The 21505-nt window shown below is 42.3% G+C and overlaps 1 protein-coding gene across 2 annotated transcripts in view; it reads right to left on the bottom strand.

Moving 5' to 3' along the window:
- The window catches only part of BARX2 (BARX homeobox 2), a 120955-nt gene that overhangs the window by 57000 nt on the left and 42450 nt on the right, over nt 1-21505 (bottom strand). The window lies entirely within an intron of this gene.

The raw sequence follows: 21505 nt of genomic DNA, 5'->3' as shown, positions 1-21505 counted from the left end.
GCAGGTACAGTTCACACCATATTCTATTTCCACTTCAATTCAACAAACCCTATTAGCCTGACAGGGACCACGAGTCCTGCAAAATTAAATGCAACTCAGCCACGCAACAAAAAGCCAACTTGGGAGCAAACGGCTTCTCCCTCATGGAAGAATCCAGACTCAGCTGCTGCCCACGGCGAAATGCCCATCGGCTTCAGTGGGGCCAGGATCTCACCTCCATGCGTCCACAGGAGGAAAACAGAAAAAAAATGAAAATCAGCGCAGCTAATTTTAGCACTGATAGAACGATCCTTTTTTTTGGGCATTCTGACTGAAGGTCAGTTCTTCAGGAGTCTCTACCTTCTGCGATAAGCCAAATGTGAGTGGGGGGAAAAAAAAAGTGGTGTGTCATCAAATGGTAATTTTTGACAGCAGCTTCTTAGGTGGGGAAAATTAAGGCTCACGCAGGATTCCTATTTTACGTTCCCTATTAGAGAACAGTCCCTTTTCTTTTTGAAATTTTTTGCTTTTCAGCAGCAGCACCTTGAAGTCCCCCTCTTCAATTAATTTTTTTTTTTTCACGCAGTGGGTTTTCAGCTAAGTCAGCGGCAAACACTGACATCTGTAAACATTAACATTTATAATAATGAATATAAAGTATTGTAGCTAAAAGGCACTCTTTCTCAAAGCAACCCTCATCATGCAGCTACCTGTCCAGCTACCCAGGGGTGAGCGGAGCTGGACACAAGCTTCAGCTGCGGTTCTCAAGCCGTGGGGCACTTGGAGCTGTAGGTGAGTTCAGCCTGATTTCAAAGCCATGAGTGAAATTTCCTCAGCGCTTGGAGCTGTGAGATTCCGGTTTTCCGTTTCAAGCCTGTCCCCATTAGCAATTTATCAACATAATGTTTCAGTATAACTTCTACATAATAACAGTAATTAATAAGTTTGAATGCATCCGAGGCACGCATGCCGGAGGCCTTCACAAAAACAAACCAGAAAGATAATTAATCCTCACTTAATAATGACATTTGATATTTATGTTGTGCTTTTTTACATGTTTAAGGCACCGTACACACCGTAAGTAATTGCTCTCGAACAAATGATGAGCCCGAGAGCCTCCCTGAATGAGAACTCGTCTCCCTCCCCGCCGCCACAGGCAGACATGTAATACCCTGCCTTAGACAGATAATTGCCCCACATCCAGCCCAATCTTATAAACACAATCCAAAAATTCACCTCCAGCATCAGTGTCTGCATGGGTGCCAGATCCCTGCAGGATGGCACCAGGGTTCTTCTGGCAGGGTTGGCGCTAACCATTATAACGAGCCGGCTTTGTTGGAGGAGATGGGGATGCACGTTGAACACAGCGTCGGAAGAGCTGGTGGCGCTGCTCTCCCGGGGCTAGTCACCCTGCCGAGGTCTCCTGCTGTCACCCGGCAGCAACGCCGAGCTGCCCAGCTTCTTCTCAATTGTCCGAAAGATTTAAGCAAGCACCTATAGACTGTTCTCCTTGCACGCAGCCGTCTTTCTTCCAGGCTGTCTGTCACACAGGGGAGCATGCCAGGACCTTGTCAGATCCTCAGCGAAGGAGAAAATTTCTCTATAAGAAGATTTTTTTTTAAATTTATTTATTTTAAAGAAGCATTTAAAGGATCTATTTGGCCAGCGCTCAAGAAACCCTTTGTAGCAGATGTAACAGCACTCTGGCTTGACCAGTGGAGAACAAATCCGAAGAACACACGCCACTTTTCTATTCTGAATTATTCTGCTTCACATATTCCAACAGCAACCTGTGTTTTGGAATGGAGCCCCCCCCCCCCCCCCCCCGACCCAAATCCACAGTCTTCAGGCAAACTGAGCACGGCTCCGAGAGCTCCTGCTCTTTGTCTGAGGCTACAGAAACGCGATCCTGTCCAAGATGCCTCATCTTTAGCAGATGATCCCTTTAAATCCTGCTCAGTGGGAAAAGGAGGCACCCTGAACCCAAGCAGATCTAATATCTTCTATGGGGATATGTGGGCCCAAGGCCATCCCAACTGGAAAGAGCTCCACATGGAGGGTGGGTTGGGACACAAAGCTCCATTCCAGGCCCTTCGCTGTTTGGACTCGGAGGGAGTTTTAAGATCAGGCCACATTAGTCCCAGGGAAACAAACACAAACATCTCCATAAACGCCAGCACTCAGTCAGTGCAGGGAAGTTACTGGGATACAAGCCACCAGCTCATTTACCCCATCTGCGTCAAGGGATGCTGGCTCCGTTAAGCCAACTTCAATTTGAAGCTCTTTCTTTTGAACTAAGTCATGTTAGATACTTCAGCCAAATGTCTCCTCCATTACCAAGGATAAGACCCGGCTCTAGAGCTCATCACCCACTGGACCCAGGCTTAGCAAGCAAAGTTGCCAAAAAGATTACAGAATCAAATAGCTAGGAGTGGATTTTCAGGCAGTCTCTGGTCTTGTCTATTGGGGCTGGAGGAGAAACGCTGCACCAAGATGACACAGCTCTCAGGGTGTCCAGCCTCAAGTTGCAACAAGTTTCTGCTTTGCTGCTGACAGCCAGATGACCAGACATCTTGGGACGCGGGGGAGAAACACAGCAGGCCAAATCCCATCCTCCGTCCAGATGGTGTCACTGGTCAAGGAGTGAGATTTGGACTTGGATCGAGAAACAGCTCATCAGAACTGAGAGGGTACAGTTTAATGGAAGGATAAGTCACATTCTGTTCTTTACACTGCTCCCTAAGTATCTCTTACTGGCCACCGTCCAAGATACAAGTCTATATGGACTTTTAGACTGACACATTATGACCATTCTTATGTCCTTACACATTTGATAAATAAATCTGCCTTCTCTCAGGACTTCATAGTTTCTGTCCAAGTTCAAACACATAATGCCATGCATGCATAAATCAATCAGTCCTTTACTTCCTGCTCTGTTAATTATTATCACAACATCCATAAGCAAACACCAGCCTGGGACAGCTGACTAGCCAGGCACACAAAAGCACTCTTCAGGTTTCTCAAGCCCACCCTTGTGCGAGCTCCAGCAAAAAGCTTCCCATAAATATCACCACCTCTTCCTGCTTCGAGCCTCTAAAACACCCTGGTGAGTGACACATGGGAAGAGAGAGAGCTCAATTGTTCCCGAACACCAGACTGTAAATTTTGCCTGATGGATCTTTTGGAAGACGCTTTTTTCTTCTCGGGAGAATAGTAGATCAGTGTTTAAAATACACAGACATCCCCCTCTTTTCCTCCACGCTGAAATGAAAGGGAGACTTCAGCAAGTACCAGTGTTAACTTGAAAGAGACCTGTCACATCTCGGCAAAGTCTTTGCCTCTTTTAATTGTGACTTATCATCTCAAGGGTTGCTTTATTAATAATCTTGCCCCCATCGGGACATGTTTAGCAGACAGGTTGGTCTCTCTGAGCTGCATATCTGATTCTTTGATATTGCATCTGCCTTAACAGAAAGAAAACTCATCTCTGTTTCCTCTATGGACAAAAATAAACTCTCCGGACGATTTGTCTGAACAGCTGCACAAACAATGCAATTTAGAAGGATGCAAACGATAGACGAGCAGGTTTTGTTCACAGCCTGTCTATCCTTTGTGTTTGCCAATTAGATCAGCAATCTTAACCCAGCTCTTGCGGCTGGGGTAAGGAGGAGAGACACACACAGGGAATAAAGCTAGAGCATAATGCACATCACAGGATTACTCCAGGAAGCTGAAACCCTGTTATCAGAATGCGGAGCACCCTGGAATAAGGGTTTCCTCCAAAGCTGGCCTTTTTGGTTGAGTAAGCTGACAAAGACAATGTCACAGCTTCCACTGGCACTGGGCACAGCTATTTTTATTCCCTCCACATCAAGTAACAGCATAGCCATGTCACCCCACGGATTGAGTCTTAACCCAAACAGAATGAATCAAGGACAGCTAAGCTTTTACTTTTTGGAAGGGGGGGTGGGGGAAACCAAACAGCTGAAATTCCAGTTTATAGAAACCTTTCACTGCAAACCATTCTGCAACGTTGCTAAAAATCAGTGCTGGCAACTTCATTCCCAAAGCAGTTTCCTTGACTTCAGGACTGTCTACATGATAGAAGGTTAGTCATGAGCTGAAGATGTCGCAAGAACCCTCAGTCATACAGCTTCATCGCTGCCTCTACCTGCAGCCGTGACGATCCAGTATGGATGTGGGGAGGCAGGATGCTCACATTGTTACACCCCCAGTCTCCAGGCAAAACCCGATATTCCACTCACTTCAACATCTGTAGTTAATTAGCCTGCCCCGTGGCCCAGGAGTGAGCGAGGACACGGAAAGCTGCATTCACTACTACAGACATCATGGAAAGAACATGTCAGACTGCAGCATTACACATGTATTTGCACTGCAGTGTACAGCCAGTGGGTGAAAACACAAGCAGAGCAGACAAGGCAGCTATGGGGCTGGTCTGTAGCAGGGAAACAGAAGCAAGCAACAAGCAGAACAGCCAGCTTCTCGGTGGAGAAGGACCTAGAAAGATGTCAAACATCAGCTCAGTCCACCCTACACCAAGGTGTACCATCTGCACCAGATCTTCAGCCTGTACAAACGTGCACAGCCCCCAACATCAACACCACTGACCTACAGTAGCTGAGACCCAGCCCATTCATTTCAGGGTGGGTGGTGGTCTGTTTTTTTTTCAGCTGAAGCACAAAACAGTTTCACTCCTGTTGAAATTCACCTAATCTTAAAAAGCAAGCTGAAAAACGTCTCAAGGATGGGCGGTCTCAAAACGAACACACCCAGAACAAGTGGTTCCATGACAAAAATGTCAACCTCAGAGTTGCAAAGCACTTTGGAGGCATGCAACCACTTACGTGTCAGAAAAGTGATGACAAGTTTTCCCAGCTACCAGGCTGCCTGTCCCACAGCACTGGTAGAAGGATAAGCCAGAAATTCCAGTTGGTGAGCTCTAGCTGTCCTGATCTCCAAAGAATACGAGCCCTTACTCCTGTCAGACATTAGTGTGCTGGGATTTTTTCTGTTCTGATAGGCAGCCAGCCAAGGAGACACTGTTTTCGCAGCTCCAGACAAATACAGATCAGACTTAGGGTGGAGAGAGGCCCTAATTAATCATAAAGAACTGAATTAGGTTTCTGCAGTGCTGAAATTCTGCTGGCTTTCATTGTGAATTAATGCCATTATGAACAGAAATGTTAGAAGGACACCTGTTTCCGACAGCTCCGACCTAGAACTACACATACATCCCTAGAAACGCTCAGATTCAGGGATCCAAATGGGAGACCCTCCCTCGCCCCACGGTTTGGAGGGCTTTGAGTCAAAGCTTTGGTTATCACCCATCTCTGGTTTCCATCAGCACATCTATTTACCTCCCATTCTCCTACGGCACCGAGGAATGCAGCATCGCTGTGTTCCACAGGTACACCTGTGACTCGATAATGTCATTTAAATACCAAGCATCAAAGTTGATACACAAAAGCCAAGGCAGCCCCTTCTCCCCTCCACACCTGTGTGGGTGCACAGCTCCTGCTAGCACGAGCAACAACTCCAGGCTGATGGGAATATTGTCTCCTTTACTCTCACTTGCCCCATAAAGGACCAAATGAACAAAGTTTGGTTCATCGAGAGGTAGATTTTGGGCGAAAGAGGACATGAGGCATCGTGTTTCCAACCCTGCTGCTGCCTTAATGTGCAACCTCAGCCAAGTCCCTGGAACTCACTGGACTTCTGCTTCCCCCACATGGAAAATGGGGGTGACCATACCTACCACGCAGGGTTGTTGCATGTTGGAAGGACTCGATCGGAAGCCACAAGGGGAGGCAGAGGTGTTATCTCACAGCCTGCTGAAGACATTTCCTATTAATAGACTGCATGAGCACTGCATGGAGAACTCTTGTGTCACACGATTATGAAATTCCTTGATGTGCCATTAATATATATGCTAATATTGAAGCAATGTATGTATCCTGTTATTGTGCAACCAGCAATGTTTCCACGGGAACTCAGCCAATAAAAGGCACATATGCAGCGTGTGGTTTTTTTCAAGCCAAAATAACTTTTTCATCTTTTTTTCTCTCTTTTTTTTTTTTTTTTTTTTTTTAAAAAAAAAAAAAGTTCTTTTAAACCAGGAAAGATATTCTGCCAAAGATCAGCCTTGGCTGCCAATTTTCACACAATGGTGATCTAAGTAAGTCTGCAGATAATATTTTTTATATTTCCCAAACACCATCATTACCAGACTCTTTTATGTGGCACTGCTGGGATGAAACTCATCTTTGATTTGGCGTTTCCATGCTCTCCCCACAAACGTGACAGATTCTTTACATTGCCAGTGTCTTCATTAAGCCTGGAAATGAGGGCCATATCCCACCTGGAATTGTTAGATAACCTGTCCAGAGAAGTTGGGCAATTATTGGCATTTAACTGCTATATGAAATATATATATGAAATATTATTCATATATATATATATATATGAAAAACAACCAACACTACTGACCCATCAAGCTGAATTGGTTTGCTTTGCTCATCAATGGCACAATAGTTACGAGGGATCTTTGAAATTCTGAGTGCTAAATGAGCCTTTAAGCTACGTTTGGTGAACCCAATATGAAAAAGCATTTCAATTCTAATTATTGTTTTAAAATCCTACTCATCTTTTTCTCTCTCCAAGTATCAACAAAATGCCCAGAGCTGTCCGTTTCCATTCGAGATCTGCTGGGAAGCCAGATCCAAGGTCTTTCACTTTATGTAGAGCTTTAGAAAGACTTGCTTGGGCGCCGCAACCAATCTTGCTGTCTTAAAACAGATTTTCTCCAATTAATTCACGAGTGCTTTTTTCAGTCTTTTTACTCATTCCTTTATTAAGCCATTATACAGAAATGAAAATCTTTAAGTTAGATGGATGCAACATGGAATGCATATAGGTTTAGTAAAAAGATTACTTCTGTGCCTGGCCCGTGTATTCACGCCACCACACACACTCCTTCGCCACCTCCTTTACATGCGCAACATGACGTAGGGGGGGAAAGAAGTGCAACTGAAACTACAGCAAAATCAGAAACTTATAGCCCGATACAAGAATTGGCTCAAAATAACTAAAGATTTCAAATTATTTTAGTCCTTTATTAAAAATAAGTTAATAAAACAAAGACAGGCTGCGTTTAAGACATTTGAATAGTTTGCCTTTTCCAAATTCAGACTGACGACACATTCCTACTCCTTTCCAACTCGGGGGGAACAACGCAAGAATCTCTTTATTGAAAAAGAAAAATCCTGTATTATAAAAAATAATCCACATGAGCTGTCTTTGCACACATTACAGAGATGCAAAAAAGGGCATAATTTTAATTATTTTCTCCTCTTTGTGGATCACCTTTCATTAAATTGTTGAGAAGAAAACATACTCCCACCAAGACATTAACAACTCATTTCCAGTACTGCTTGGGTGAGGAGACCAAATAAAAGTAAATGGCTTCTACAATAAGACACATCATCCATCGTCAGCATGTAAAACACAGTCATTAATCACAGAAGCAACCTACTTATTACGGGTATTCAAGCGCTGGCAATACAAATGCTTATAAAACAGGGTCTGCTTTCATAATTCCCTGCCCTTGTCTCTCAATAGTTTAGAGGATTAACCCTTTTACAACGAGGGATGGGCAAACTGGTTTTGCCTAATTCCAAACCAACCTGACGTCATGGGTTCGAAAGTTCGACTTGAACTCAAACATTATCAGCTGCAGTTTGTGCTGAGGGGAGATGGCCAGAAAGAGCTCAAGGGGAGAAAAGGGAAGGAAGACAGCGAAAGAGCAAATTGAGAAACCCAGCAGGGCATCGACAGAATGAAAAAAGTCCAGTAAAGGGTCAAAGGATGGATAAAAATTGCTAACAAATGAATTGAAACCCCTACAAAGTAATAAATGCAGCTTTGCCTTAACACCTATCTTAATGTGATTTGTGGGGAAGTCCCTTTCCTTCTACAGACTTTGCTCTGGTGGGGAAAAAAATAAGGATTTTATTTGTACTTAATCAATCCTTACGAAAAGCACAGTTAAACATACGCAATCCCCACCACCCATATGACTTTGGGCTTCTCTTGCATTTCTTAGCAAAGGATTTGACACTCCTTTACACGAGTCTGTAGCGAACTGCTCTTTTCCTTTAAATAATGGGAAAGATGAGGCATGCAGCGAGCAGCTCCCCATCACGTAGTGGTCAAGGCCAACGCCAAGTAACGACGACCAAACCACCACGCATCCACTGCAAAGTCCTCAGCTATTCCACGGGCTCTGCAAAATCACAAACTCTGTTCGGTTGTCCCTGTTCCCAACAGTGGCATGTCCCAGGCTGCCGGCTAAATGAATGCTCAGCAGAAAACATTCGTATATTTGCAGTCTGATGCAATTCCTTTTCTTTTTCTACACACCCAAAACTTCTATTGACTTCATGGAGTAAATAAGAAGTGGGGATAGGGGGAAAATCAAGAGGTACAGAGAAAAGCAGTATTTGGACACAATCTGCAGCATGCAATCAATTAAATTAGAATTTAAAATACACAAGCCTCACTATTTACTGATTGTTGTGAAGAGTGACACATCTGAATGAAGAAAATTCTTGTGGAGAGAAACTAGATGAGCTGTGTATTCGAATCTTCTCACAATGGGTAAACTGGTCCCAGTTTAACCAGAGGCAATAACTTCTCAAACACTTAAAATTAACTTTGTCATCAACTGGACAAACATTTCCAGTGTCGGTATCAATTACTGGAGGCAAATGACCCATGATTGGCTTTGCGGAAAACAAATATTTTGAAAAGACAAGAAAAGAGTCCAGCACATTCTAAGCCACGCTAAAGCTATATGGCAGGAACTGGAAACAAACACTCCAGTTTCTTCTTGATGGATGGTTAATTGACAAAGCAGCAATAGGCAGCAGCAGCTATTCCATTGTAACTTTCTTCATTTGTAAAAAATACTCAGTGAATGCCGTGTAGGCATGACTGGTTTCAGGGTAAAGCTGGCTGTGTCCTGGCACATCATCAGCAAGAAGTTCAAAACATTGCAGAGGTACTCAGAAACTCAGCACCAGCTCTGCTTCCTAAGAAATATCAGGAGTTTTCCCAAGATATTTCCCCTAAAGGAAATGTTTTTCTTCAACCAAAGTTGCCATCAAAACACCGTGATGAATGATATATTCCACCATCCAAAAGGATTTTCTATCCTGTAATTTACTACGGGAAAGTACCGTTTTCATGTTGCAGGCATCACTTGGAGATAAACACAATCAGCAGGTAAAAACATTATCATCGGTTCTGCTTCTTGAAAGGTAATACCAAAGTTAACGTCGCTGGTGAGTTAATGTGAGTCAAACAAATCACGCCTAGGCTGCACCAAGCACTCGGTATCTGTGAACAGGTAATAGTAACGCTCCATTTTTAAATAGCTGTCAACCGATTTTAATGCATTTTTACAAGTTGTAACATGAGGCACGGATCACAGAAATCGTTTTTTTCAAACATATTAAAGCCACAGAGAATCAACTATAGCTATCAAGTTGCCTCTATTGCCCTCATGGCAGCATCTTTGTTTAGTGACGGGGAAGAAAACAGGCAGTATTATTTCCTCTGAGTACATGCCATACAAGCCCTATATCTATGTTTATCATGGTTGTATCCCTTTTTCCTGGGTAACACTGCTGGATAAGTATCACTTCTACCCTTCTCTGAAAGACAGACATTTCAAATTTCATAGTTGCAAGCTCTTTAGAAAGCGTTAGTGGAAACTATTAATTGATCCTGCTTTTAATAGAAACATGGAAAACAGAGAAGGACACAAAAAAAGGAAAAATCACCATGAACACTGTGACAGCACAAAAGAATAGGAAATAATTTGCCAAACTGAGTTTGACAGACTAAAGATGAAGCCCATTTAGCCAGCTAAACAGCTCTGAAGACACCCCAGCGCTCCCATGCTAGCTGTGCATGCCATCAGATTGATCTCTCTCATCTCCACCCATGGCCCGTTTTCTGTCCTCTCACTGCTCTGCAAACATCCGACACCTCCATCCGCCACAAAGACCTTCCACAGAGCCACCACGATGCCGTGTCCTTCGTTACAACAAGGATCAGGCCCCATCTTTCGTTTGAAACACAGCTGCTTACACAGACAGAAAGCAAATCAGACCCATTTCAAACCCTGCCGCGGTCCTGGCGCTTGGCATTGATCGTCCGGGATCGGTCTGGGAGATTGTCTGTCTGTGGGGACAAATCTAGTTTGCTCAGAGAGACAGGAGTGACCCCGGTCAATAGCTATTTGCTGTTGTATACGCAGCTTGCCACGTCCCCAAATTTTGACAGATCTTTAGGGATGGCACTTAGGATGCAGTAATAAAACCTCCTGAGACAGCGTACCCCGTCAGGCAAACACCAGCCAGGAAACCCTAGACTGCCAAATTTGAAGTGGTCCAAAGAGCAGGAGATGCCTTTGTCCTGCTGGAAAATGGATGGTGAGAAGAAATTCTGAGGACAGAACAAAGACGATCAATCCTGAATTTATAAAAGAATACATAAATTGCCTTAAAGCAGGCTCATGAATCACAACTGAAAAGATCATCTCCCTGATTTTCTGAAAACACCACCATATGTTGTTAAACTTGAACGTATTTATAAATCCATCTTTTCATCACATAGGTTCTTTCTTTTTAAATAATATTTTGGATGCTGTACTTCGTTCAGCTGAGACAAAAGATGAATATCCATAACCCTCACAGTTTTGAGATTAGCTCATGCAAAAGTTTATGAGCTGATACTTACACAAGCAAGCTCTCTACATCCTGACAATTAGATGAAACACCACCAGGATTTCTACAATCTCTTTTCAGCCATCTTTGCTGCCCCTTCTCAGGCCATCTCTAGCCAGGAGTCTCTGATAGATAGAAATACATCTGCAGTATCAATGGCTGGGACATCTCTTCACAACAGACAGGCGCTAAAGGGGTCAGGCACCAGCCTCGGAGGTCTCTGTCCGCAAGGAAAAGGGTTTCAGTAGAACCGTGCAAACAGAACACGGTCAGTCTGGGATTTCATGAATGCTTTTGTTTTAAATGTCATTTAAGTGCTAAACTGCCTTATAATAACGCGCTTTAATATGTTTACAGTTAAGGCATAATTGGATTTGACTCATTTTGGCCCTGATCCAACTACGATTTAATTGACTTCAGTGGGAGTTGGATTGGGCTCTAAGTAATTTTAACTAAAATAATCCATCAATTGCTCCTCACCCACTTCATCAGACTCCTTCCCATCATTCATGATTGCTCTGTAATTTAGTCCAACAAGGTGAAACCGACCCTTCTAACTTCTGGAGTGGCTTCCTATCCCTCAGCAGAGAATTCAACTGCTATCCAGCAACCTACAACAAATCTGGGTAAGAAAAGCAAAAGAGCACAACGAAGAGCAGATGGCAGATATCCAAACTGCCTAGTGCCGTCCTCTGCTGATACAGAAACCTCCAAATATCAGCTCCTCCACCATTTAGTCACCACAGGAACAAAATGAACTGTTAGCAAAGCTGTCAAGAGGAGGTTTTGAACAAAACAGACAGAAGGGTGAAGCAAAAGGCATTCACAAACTCACGCAAATGTTGTGTGGCCAAAAAAACCCCATTTGCTTCAGACTTCTTACCATTATATTGTATCAACGATTACGTTACTTATTTCTATTTCAGGGGGACTTTTCATATTTTTCTTTGAGCCGCGTGAGTAAACGCAAGCCACAGCACCACGTCTTCCTAAAGACGTATAAGGTGATGCAATTACACGTACGTGACACGGACGATGTGCAAGCAGATTATTTCCCATAAGAAAGTACCACTGCTGCTAATTTTGCTTCAGATGAATGGTTAGTCTGTCATATAATACCCTATTTAAGTAACCACAAACACATCACACACGGTTCTGTGTCTTGTAAAAGAAAAGGAGATGCTCCTATTAAGGTTTCAGCGCTTCTGTGCTTACACAACAGCGTTTTGGTTTTTAATGTGTAAATGTAGGCAGTTGTACACCAGGTGTGGCAATAGGTCCCCCCCCCACTGGAAGCTACAGGGACTTGTTCTTGCTTCAACATTAGATCTGAGGATGTCTATTAAACCATCGATGAAATCCAACTACTGTAAAGTGAAATCCCAGTTAAAAAAGAATTTGCTTCAGCAGGAAAAGTAGCCATTAACTATCCCGTAACTTGCAAGATAATCATTAGGAGAAATACCCAAAGTCAAATGGTGAGCCAAGCGTTTAAAGATGACTTGATGACTACATTGAAAACTCCCTTATTTTGAAGCAAATCCACAAAATGAGTAGCAAGATTATCAGAGTTACAGGGCAAATACGAGAGTTTCCAGTTGAAATCCTTTGCATGAGTAGTCCTGTTGAAGTCAGCCAACTAACTACATGAATAAAACCCACTGACATGTTAAAGAATTTACAAGATAAGACCTGAATTCAGACATCCAAACACATTTTAAGGTCACTGTAAGGTTGTTGCTCTGAATCTCACAGAAAAAAAGAGCATATGTATTTGCAAATTTTCTGTCATCACATTTTCAAAGGGAATTTTATTTTTGTTATATAGGAAGTTCTTGAAAACGGTTTTTCTCCTTCCTTAAAAAAAAAAACAACAAAAAACAACAACCACCAAACAGTGATTTTTAAATTGAAAAATGAAAAAACAAAGCAGAGATTTTGTCCGGGAGCTGTTAAGGGTAGCGTTCTTTCAGGTTTTGTGTTTTAGATAGAGCTCAAATATTCTGGAAATAAGTACTGCCAAAACCATAGTTTTATAAAAATCCTGTACAGGGAAAAAGACTATATTTTCCCACTCATCATGTATGCCAGAATATTCTTCTAGAAAATGCCTTGTTATTTTTACTGAAATTATTTTCTTCTTACTGAAATAATAATATATATATGATCTACAAAAATGCCAACTATGAAGAGGTATGTACAGACCAGTCAAAAAAAGAAATTAATTGGGGGGGGGGGCGGGGGGGGAGTGCGGGTTTTATTTTCTTTATAAGGAAGAGATGCTGGACTGCCTTGCCATGCAGCACACTTCAGAGAGATTTACACAGACCACTAATGGATACTGACCCCAAGAACACTAACACCCTCATTAAGTCTCATCAGGTAGCCAAGAGCAGAGTCACACCTTTCGCATCCTCATGGCACATGTTCTGCCAGCATCACCCAGCCCCCTCTGGGTACCAGGATATGTTCAGAGGACACACGAGAAGCAGCAAGGATATAACTTTATTTGCAACACCAGGACGTGCTAACTGCAGTTGGGAGAGATTGAGCACCAGTGCAGGGGTCCACATATGGGAAGATGGAGGATTTTTTGGGGAAAGGCTGTTCTTCATCCTTCCCTTCAGTTACTTAAACGGCTCTCAGCACTGAGCACCTGCACACCTGACCGCAATATCTCCAACTGTTCACTTGGTGTGTTCTGAGCTGGGTTCTGGCCAAGAGAAACGAGGGAGAAGATGCCAAGAATTAGTCAAAACTTTAAGTCATATGAAAGGAAAATGGGCAAATATTAAGTATTTACTGTGTTAGCCAGGTCCTAACACCAAATCTCTCTATATTTTTAACAATGGCATTGAAGGGTAGCTTTGGGAATTTCACATCACTCAACAAGGGCTAGAAGCCTCTCAGCTAGATTGTCCCAGAGAGCTAGGAACACAAGGAATAATAGGTAACTTGGGAGGGAGAAATCCATCCCCAATGTTTCCCTGGACGGTAATATATTAGTATGACCTCACGATTTATTGCTGCTAAGCTGCTCTGAAACCTCTCACATTCGTCTCACCCATGCAATCCATGGTGGGAGCGATCAGACACACCATGGCAAGAAATGCAAGCAATGCAAAGAGGGGATGCCTTCCTCTGTAAGTCAGCGTGAGCGGACGCGTCATGCCCATCAGCAGGAGGCATAACTTGGTCTGTCTCGTCCGAGTGACGCAATGCTGTGCTCCGCTCTCCACAGGGCATCTACTCCTCAGCTCCCATTATCTTGTTCTGTTACGGACTTTGTCCTGACTTACACAAATACAGCTGAGATCACAAACCAGGTCCTAAGTTTTCCAAGGAACCAGTATTTGCTAGCATGTGAAGCTCGTGTTAACGTGTTCTGGCTTCTGCACCCCAGCTGCAGCAACAGAACTGACCGAAAACGTTTGGTTGTAACTTCCTTTCATCAAAAAAGAAAAAAAGAGAATATTTTGCGATACAGAAAGTAACTTCGTTGCTCTGCCAAATGCCTCATAAAAGGGAAAGTGTTAGAAAGTTTTGTTTCAGCCTTCAGAAGATATGTTTTGAATATTTTATTCCAGGTCAAGTATTTTCTCTGATCTGATTTTCCCCGCACACGCACTTTTCTAAACTTTTAACTTGCCAAGATAAATCCAAAATATTTTACTTAACAATCACCTGCCCTTTTCAGTTCAGAGTGATTTCTTCTATCTACCAACAAACCAAAACATCCATTTTTCTGACGGTTCCGAGCATTTTCACTTTGATGTGATGAAATTCTGTACACCGTCTGCAAACGCAGAGCCCAAGTTTCCAGTTCCTCCAAGCAGGGCTGCACAGTCCTCTCTGACTGGACAAGGTATCAAGGGAATAAGCGTAAGGAATTGATCGTCAGAATCAAGCAATTAAGACCAACTGAGCAACAGTGAGCAAGAGCGGAGTAAATGTAACCCAGTAAATGCCAGCGGTTAATTAAGAAACAACTCTAGTGAGTGTATGGAGCAAGGCATCCACAGAGATCGGTTCCTGATGTGAAGATCAGTTCCAGATGACCAGCTCTGCCATCTCTCACGTGCAGTTGCGTGCAAATCTGCTTCCTCACAGGCTTGCACCGAGAGCATGGAAGCAACTGCAAGTCAGAAAGCTGGAGATTTCGTTCAATCATCCAAACCTGCTTCCAACACTCCTACCGGCACTGACCCCTTTCTGAAGGTGGATCAACGCTCCCATCAACGCACCGCCAAGGTTATGGTACAGCTAAATGTCCAGCATGCTGCTTCACTGGAAAACAAATATAATGCTCAACACAAGTAAACAGAATAAAAACAAAAAGTGTCCGTAGCTACTGCTCTGTTCCCCATAGCCCGGTGAGCCGAGCAGGAGTTTCACACAACAAGCTGGCTCAAAATGACCTCACTTCTTCTTTTCCCCAACTTCCCCAGCTGGTACTGAAAGCAGCAATGCTGGAGGACTTCTACTCTACCAGACAAATCTGTCTTTTCCTGCATTTCACAGCAGCAAGTTGAATAGAAGTCATAAAAATAACCATTGCAACAACTTGAGAGCTGCGGCACCAGGTCTGCATCGCGCAGTTGGGCTCCACCAGCAGTGTCCACGTTGAGGACAATTTTACAAACCTACAGCGTTTAAACCTACATCAGCACGGAGGGATTTAAATTGTGCTTCAGTGCAAGCCGTGAGGCTTTAGAAAATAAGGTGTAGGTGTCAATTTTCCAAGTGGAATCCCGCATTCATTAATACCTCTATTATAGCATTCCTCCGCAGTGCTTATTCGTGCTTAACCACAACCCCGATTACTTTCCACGGTATGTTCTATGGCAATTGCTGGGGTGTGATTTTCTGTTTGGCTCCACATAGTTTTGCCTTTCATTAATTTCTTTTACTCACTACTAACTGTACTGAGATATAGACCGCAAAATTCAGTCTTGATTCCAAATTTTTTAGTATCTAGCATTGAAACTTCTTTAGAACCAGATCTCCCTGATCATCCTAACCGAGGCCAGATTCTGATCTGCCTTTGCTTCTGAAATACCACCTTTGATACTGGATATAATCTGATGGAGAAAATTTACAGACACTTCTCCGAGTATATAGTTATTATTACCCAGCCCATTATTATCCCCCATATGCCGCTTTTTGGCATTTCTGAACTGTTTGCTGCTAAAGACATCACAACATGTAAAAACTAAGGTGGACATCCTGAAAAACACCAAGCTCTTTAAAATGAAATTTTGCGCCCTGAATTCAGCAGTTACAGATGAATCCACATTCAAAGCTACAGCGTTTGCTCAGTTAACCTCAGCTGATAAACTGATCTTCAGCGTGATTGCTCCAGAAAGTCGTTTTCTTGTAGGGCTAAAATGGACAGGGAGTTATTTGGCTGAGCGTTTCGAGAAAACTCAGACCTTCCTAAGGTTGCAGCTGAATAAATCACACTATAGGAGCGGGGAGAGAGTCCCGCCAGCAAATTCTGACTTTTCTAGGTCTTCAGACGAGCGCTTCGAGACAACAGCGTAAGTGTGACTGCATCTTTTATCTGTATGCAGTAACATAATCTCTGAATTATCTCAAATTTATTAGGAATACTCAACAGCTTTCCTAATACTGGAGCAGAAACATCTACAGAAGCAACACTTTGTATTTTTCAGGATTAATAGATTTCCTTTGTCATTTTGACATTACTTTTTGCTATTAAAACTATGCAATTATACTTATCTTTGTAAGCTAAACTCAATAAACGTAGGCAGTTTTCAAAAGTTCTTTTTTTCTTCATATGTTTGCACAAACAATCAGAAAAAAAAAATCCCCAACAGCATTGCAGCAATGTAGATTTCCACACAGAGACACTTTCAGCCTGGCAATTTAAGTTGGCACCTATCGCTCCCTGCTGCCGTATAAACAAGCATATTAATTTTGGCCCGCTTCCCTCAACAGATACATTTTGGGACACAGGTCTTCAACAGACCTTGTGAGTCATCGAGTCCCAGCTCCTGCCATTGCAGGCACCTGTTTAAGACATCTAGGACTCCGGAGCACCCACTTCATACACCACAAGACCAAAACTCTTCCCAGCACCTTGTAATAAGGATGGGGATGCCGCAGAAACCCTCACATCTGCAATTCATCCAGGGGTGACGGGAGGCTGGGTGCCCTCAGGTTCCAGTTAGCCTGCTAGAAGGTACACCCCCAACTTTGTATTAGCTTTATTTAATGGGATTAATCCAGCTGTTACGTTTCAGATAATGTGCTTTGAATGGATGGCATCTCATTTTTCCCCGCGCTGGGATGGACGCGACATGGATTCCGCTTTCTTTTCCCACAGTGCCCCGCTTTCCCCCAGGATCTCTGTAACAGGATCCCTTCAATTTAAAGGAAAAAGGTTCAGCAAGCATCTGAGCAAAAGAAACAGCTTCCAGCCCACTTTTAAGTAACATCCCAGAGCAAATCCAAACCTTGCCTACATCAAGGCCTTTTTGAAGGGAATCAAAAGGAATCGCGTTGTGAGGTCACGCATAAAACATGAGCTGTTTTAAGATGCAATAAATCTACTTTCCCATCATGGCTTCCTACAACAGGCTGACAAGACTGACTGAGGACCAGAAATACCACAGCTCACGCTTTATCGCACAAGCAAGGATTCCCCACAGGGCCCAGCGATTGCAGGTTATCGCCTAGTTCAGTCCAGAAAATACCAAATACACCAGGAAAATGACAGCTCAAAAAAAAAAAAAAACAACAACTTGTGGGTAAGCAGTTCTCAGTTTCATCCTAAGATAAACCAACAGAAGACAGACAAGAGAACTGGAAAAAAAGAATTCACATTTTGAACAATTCTATACTAGACACCCGCCTACGTTAAAACCCCAACTGCACAAATACTGAACAAAGTCTCATCCTCAAAAAATCACTGAAACAATCAAAAAAACCCACCAACCACCAAACCAAAACCCCCAATAAGAATTTCAAGGAAACAAATCATAATTATTAGTGTTCTTCAAAGGCAATTTGTTCCACAAACTAGCAAGTAGTAAACTTTCAAGAAGATGTAACCGAGCTGAGGAAATGAAGGTTATGCCCACTTCCAAAAGTTGTGGCACTTTTAAATATACATAGAGCAGCACAATTGCCTTTAGCACAACTCCCCTTACGGAGGTGTCAATGTTTTTGTATCCAAGTAGAAAACAAGTAAGGCCACAGCAATAAGGCATCTTTGTGCCTGTAAAACTACGTTCCTGCAAAGTGTCCTTCTAGTTATAGAGAAATATATATATATAAGAGAAAGCAGCGCAGTCCTACCTGAGATACGCACTAGGAAAAAAACTTGATGTAAAATGGAAATAAATTGCACTGATGTTCACTGGGATTTAAATCACTAAGATACTTCCAAATTTGAGGAGGTTTTTTTTTTTTTTATTTGTTTGTTGGGTTTTTTTTACAAGCCCTGGAATAGGACACAGCACAGACAATAAATATTAAGTACTAGCAACTTCGCTAAAATAAACCAAAGACTCTAAAAGCTCTCTCTCCAAAGAGACAATGCAATTCTTTTTAATCCAGCCATCTCAATTCATGCGGATAGTTTAGAAGATGCAAGACCAATACTGTTGATTATTAATATGCAATGTCACGGATTCCACTATCGCAAGGGATGGCACACAGCCTACCCCCACCCCCGGCCACGACCACCCTGGCTTTTATTTTTCAAGCAATTTCAGTTACTTTGGTAAATATGAAGCATTTCCAGTCTGACCTCACAACACTGTACACTGACAACATCCTTTGATTCCTTATCATGCCCGGAACGACAAATACGGCGATTGGATTTTGAAGGTATTGCTAAACCAAGATTTTAAAAAAATCCAGGAAAGAAACCAGAATTGGTATAGACTCGCCTACAAATATTTTTAAATGTAAAACTGAAAAATTACATAAAGCCGATGTGAAAAGCGATTCCTATAGGACGCGACTCAGAAAGCAACCTTCAGAAGTCACTTTAACAAACCAAGCACAGTACACATTAACACTGTAATCATTACTTAGACAAATTAATTAGATATATTTTTATTGGCTTTTTGTATTATGTCGTAACTATCACAAAACAAAATAAATAATGTTTTGATGAAGTCATTACAGTCCAAAAAGTCATAAATCAATGATGTATTAACCACCATCTGAAGATATTTCTATTTTACTATTTAATTTTTTTTAATCACAGTGGCTCTGAACCTGGGCTGGTGTTTTGTTACACATTCAGTATGATTTCAGCCCTGTTTATTTGGCTCAGTAATTGCCACAATACATGTTCATACACCAAATTTTAAGCTAACGATGGATCCTTTTTACAGGGAGTTTTCTTTCCAAAGAAAAATTTTGGCTGGGGCTTGTTCCAAGCTCTTCGCAACAGGAGTCTCCCCAGTGAGACCGGTGAGCTTTGCGCTAGACCTCCCGAATGCTCCGTACCACTAAAATGTCAGCACTGGACCTCACGAGGGACAGGAAAAGTCCAAAAAGCTCCTTCCACCCCTCATCCTCCTCTACCTGACAAATTTGTTTTGTCCCAGTTCAGCTGCACATGCTTAAATATTTAGCATTTGATCATAGGCAAAGAAAAAAATATTTTCCATTTGGTTACCGATGTTTTTCAGATCACTTAACAAAGGATGTTGTTAAATACACCCGCTGCGCGACTACAACATCTTACATCTTTCAGCTCCAAATAAATTACAAAGGCGTATCAGACTCCTTTGACTTCACCCAAGATGAAAGAACCTAAATTAACTCTTTAGCCCATGAAAATGCCTACAAAATTTGACTCCTGACTCGAGAAACAGCCGTGCTGCTGAAGAGAATGTCAGCTGAAGCAACTAATTACTCATTACTCTTTCAAACACTCCCATGTCCCAGCTACAACTATCCTGGCAAGGTAAATTTCTGTGATTTAGGTTAAGACTAATTTTTTTTAAACCGCAAAGAGACAGACTAAGTGCTCCCTCCCTTCCTGATGAACTCAAGAGACTAAAGAAACACAAGCTGGGAGTTAAATGCCACCGCGCTGTGTTTCTGCAGTCTTTAGTCCCTAAGTGGTTTTCAGGTTGGTTGGTTGTTTTTCTGTCATTTTGTTTCGATTCATTTTTTTAAAACAGATTTGTATTGGATATTTTTCAAATTATTTCACTTTTTTTTTTGTGGTGACAATTTCCTCTCTTTTGTAATCAAAAAAAATTCCCATTACCTAATACATATAGGACTTTAATTATACCTATAAACCTTAGAAGGCTTACAATTTGGAAGTGTGGTCTTTTTTAGCAGTTTCTTCTATGGTTTTAATCCCGCAAGCGAATCTCTCTCTGTACCTCAGGTCTCAAGCACAGAAACTCCATCAAGCTTATACCATCAGGAGCAGATCTTCACAATCCACCCTGACACAGGGACAGGCCAGAGCTTGGGCTAGAAACACAACCTTGAGGGCAAATTCCTTAAAGATCCCAGGCACAAAGAGAAATAAGGCTTTAATTGAACAGTAACCACAAGAGCCTTGCTAGCATCACTCAGAATCCACTGCTGAATCATTACAGGATTATTAATGATTATTTAATGAATATATATTAGTCTTGCAAAGTCAGTGTTTGCTATACTTGACGCAGAACTATGTACTAAAATAATTTTTCTCTTTTTTCCCATGGGGGTGATGAGAGTCAGAAGAGCTGCCGGGGAGCACCCCACCCATCAAAGACATCAAGGACCCCTTAGCCTGAAGGTGACATTCAAACCGTGGGGTTTCGATGCTGAGTTAGTCATACGTGCTTCTGGCTGCTGGTAAATATTCAGGTTAATATTCCTTTTGGGTGCTAAAGGGACTTTTTTTTTCCCAAATGCTTCCTCTTTCTGTACAGAGATAGGGATTTCCTTCCTCTCCCTGGCAGCCTGACGACTCTGGAGTCACACCACAGACTCAGATGCAGGCAGAATCAGACCCTCTACGCTAACTGCGAGCTGCCATGCATCAAACCCATTTGGGATGCTCATGCCTATTTTCGGCCAAGCGCTGAACTGCACCGTCTGTGCGGTAGTAAAGGATCAGCTCTAAAAAATACCCCTGTCAGCAATATCTTGATTAACAATCAGATCTTCTGGTATAAAAACGTCAGCAATTATTTAGAGAAGGCGAGAAATGCCACGCACTAATCGATCAGTAGAAATACACATTGAATGAGGATCACGCTATGCATGTAACTTCTTCCCAAAAGCTGATCATCACGAGTCTTAATTCTGATCTGGCCTCCTCATCACTTCTGGATGGCTAAAAATTACTTTTTACAAAATAAATATTGAGGTTGGGGGAAGACTTACGCTTGGACCAAGGGTGTACTCTACTTGTTGGGCTCTTAGCCTACCCGAACAGCAAGTTTGCTACTAGCACTGCTCTACTAAGACCTGAAAAGTTCCTTCTGGTTTCTATTCAGCCAAGCAATACAAAACCAAACCAACAAACCCAAGCCAAAGCACAGGCCTTCAATTTTTAAACACCACTGAAAACAAACATGAAATGAACTTTCCCAGGAAAAAGAAAGGAAAAATAAATTTTATGACCTTGGAATTTATAAAATTTCACTGGGAATTAGCCCTTTGCAAATATTTTTCAACCACTATGATTTTATGAAGAATTTATTTTTAAGTTTTGGTTTCAT

The sequence above is a fragment of the Falco punctatus genome, assembly GCF_963210335.1.
Source record: "Falco punctatus genome assembly, chromosome: 16".
Taxonomy (NCBI): domain Eukaryota; kingdom Metazoa; phylum Chordata; class Aves; order Falconiformes; family Falconidae; genus Falco; species Falco punctatus.
The sequence above is the reverse complement of the archived record's forward strand: the minus strand, read 5'-3'. Positions and strand labels throughout refer to the sequence as shown.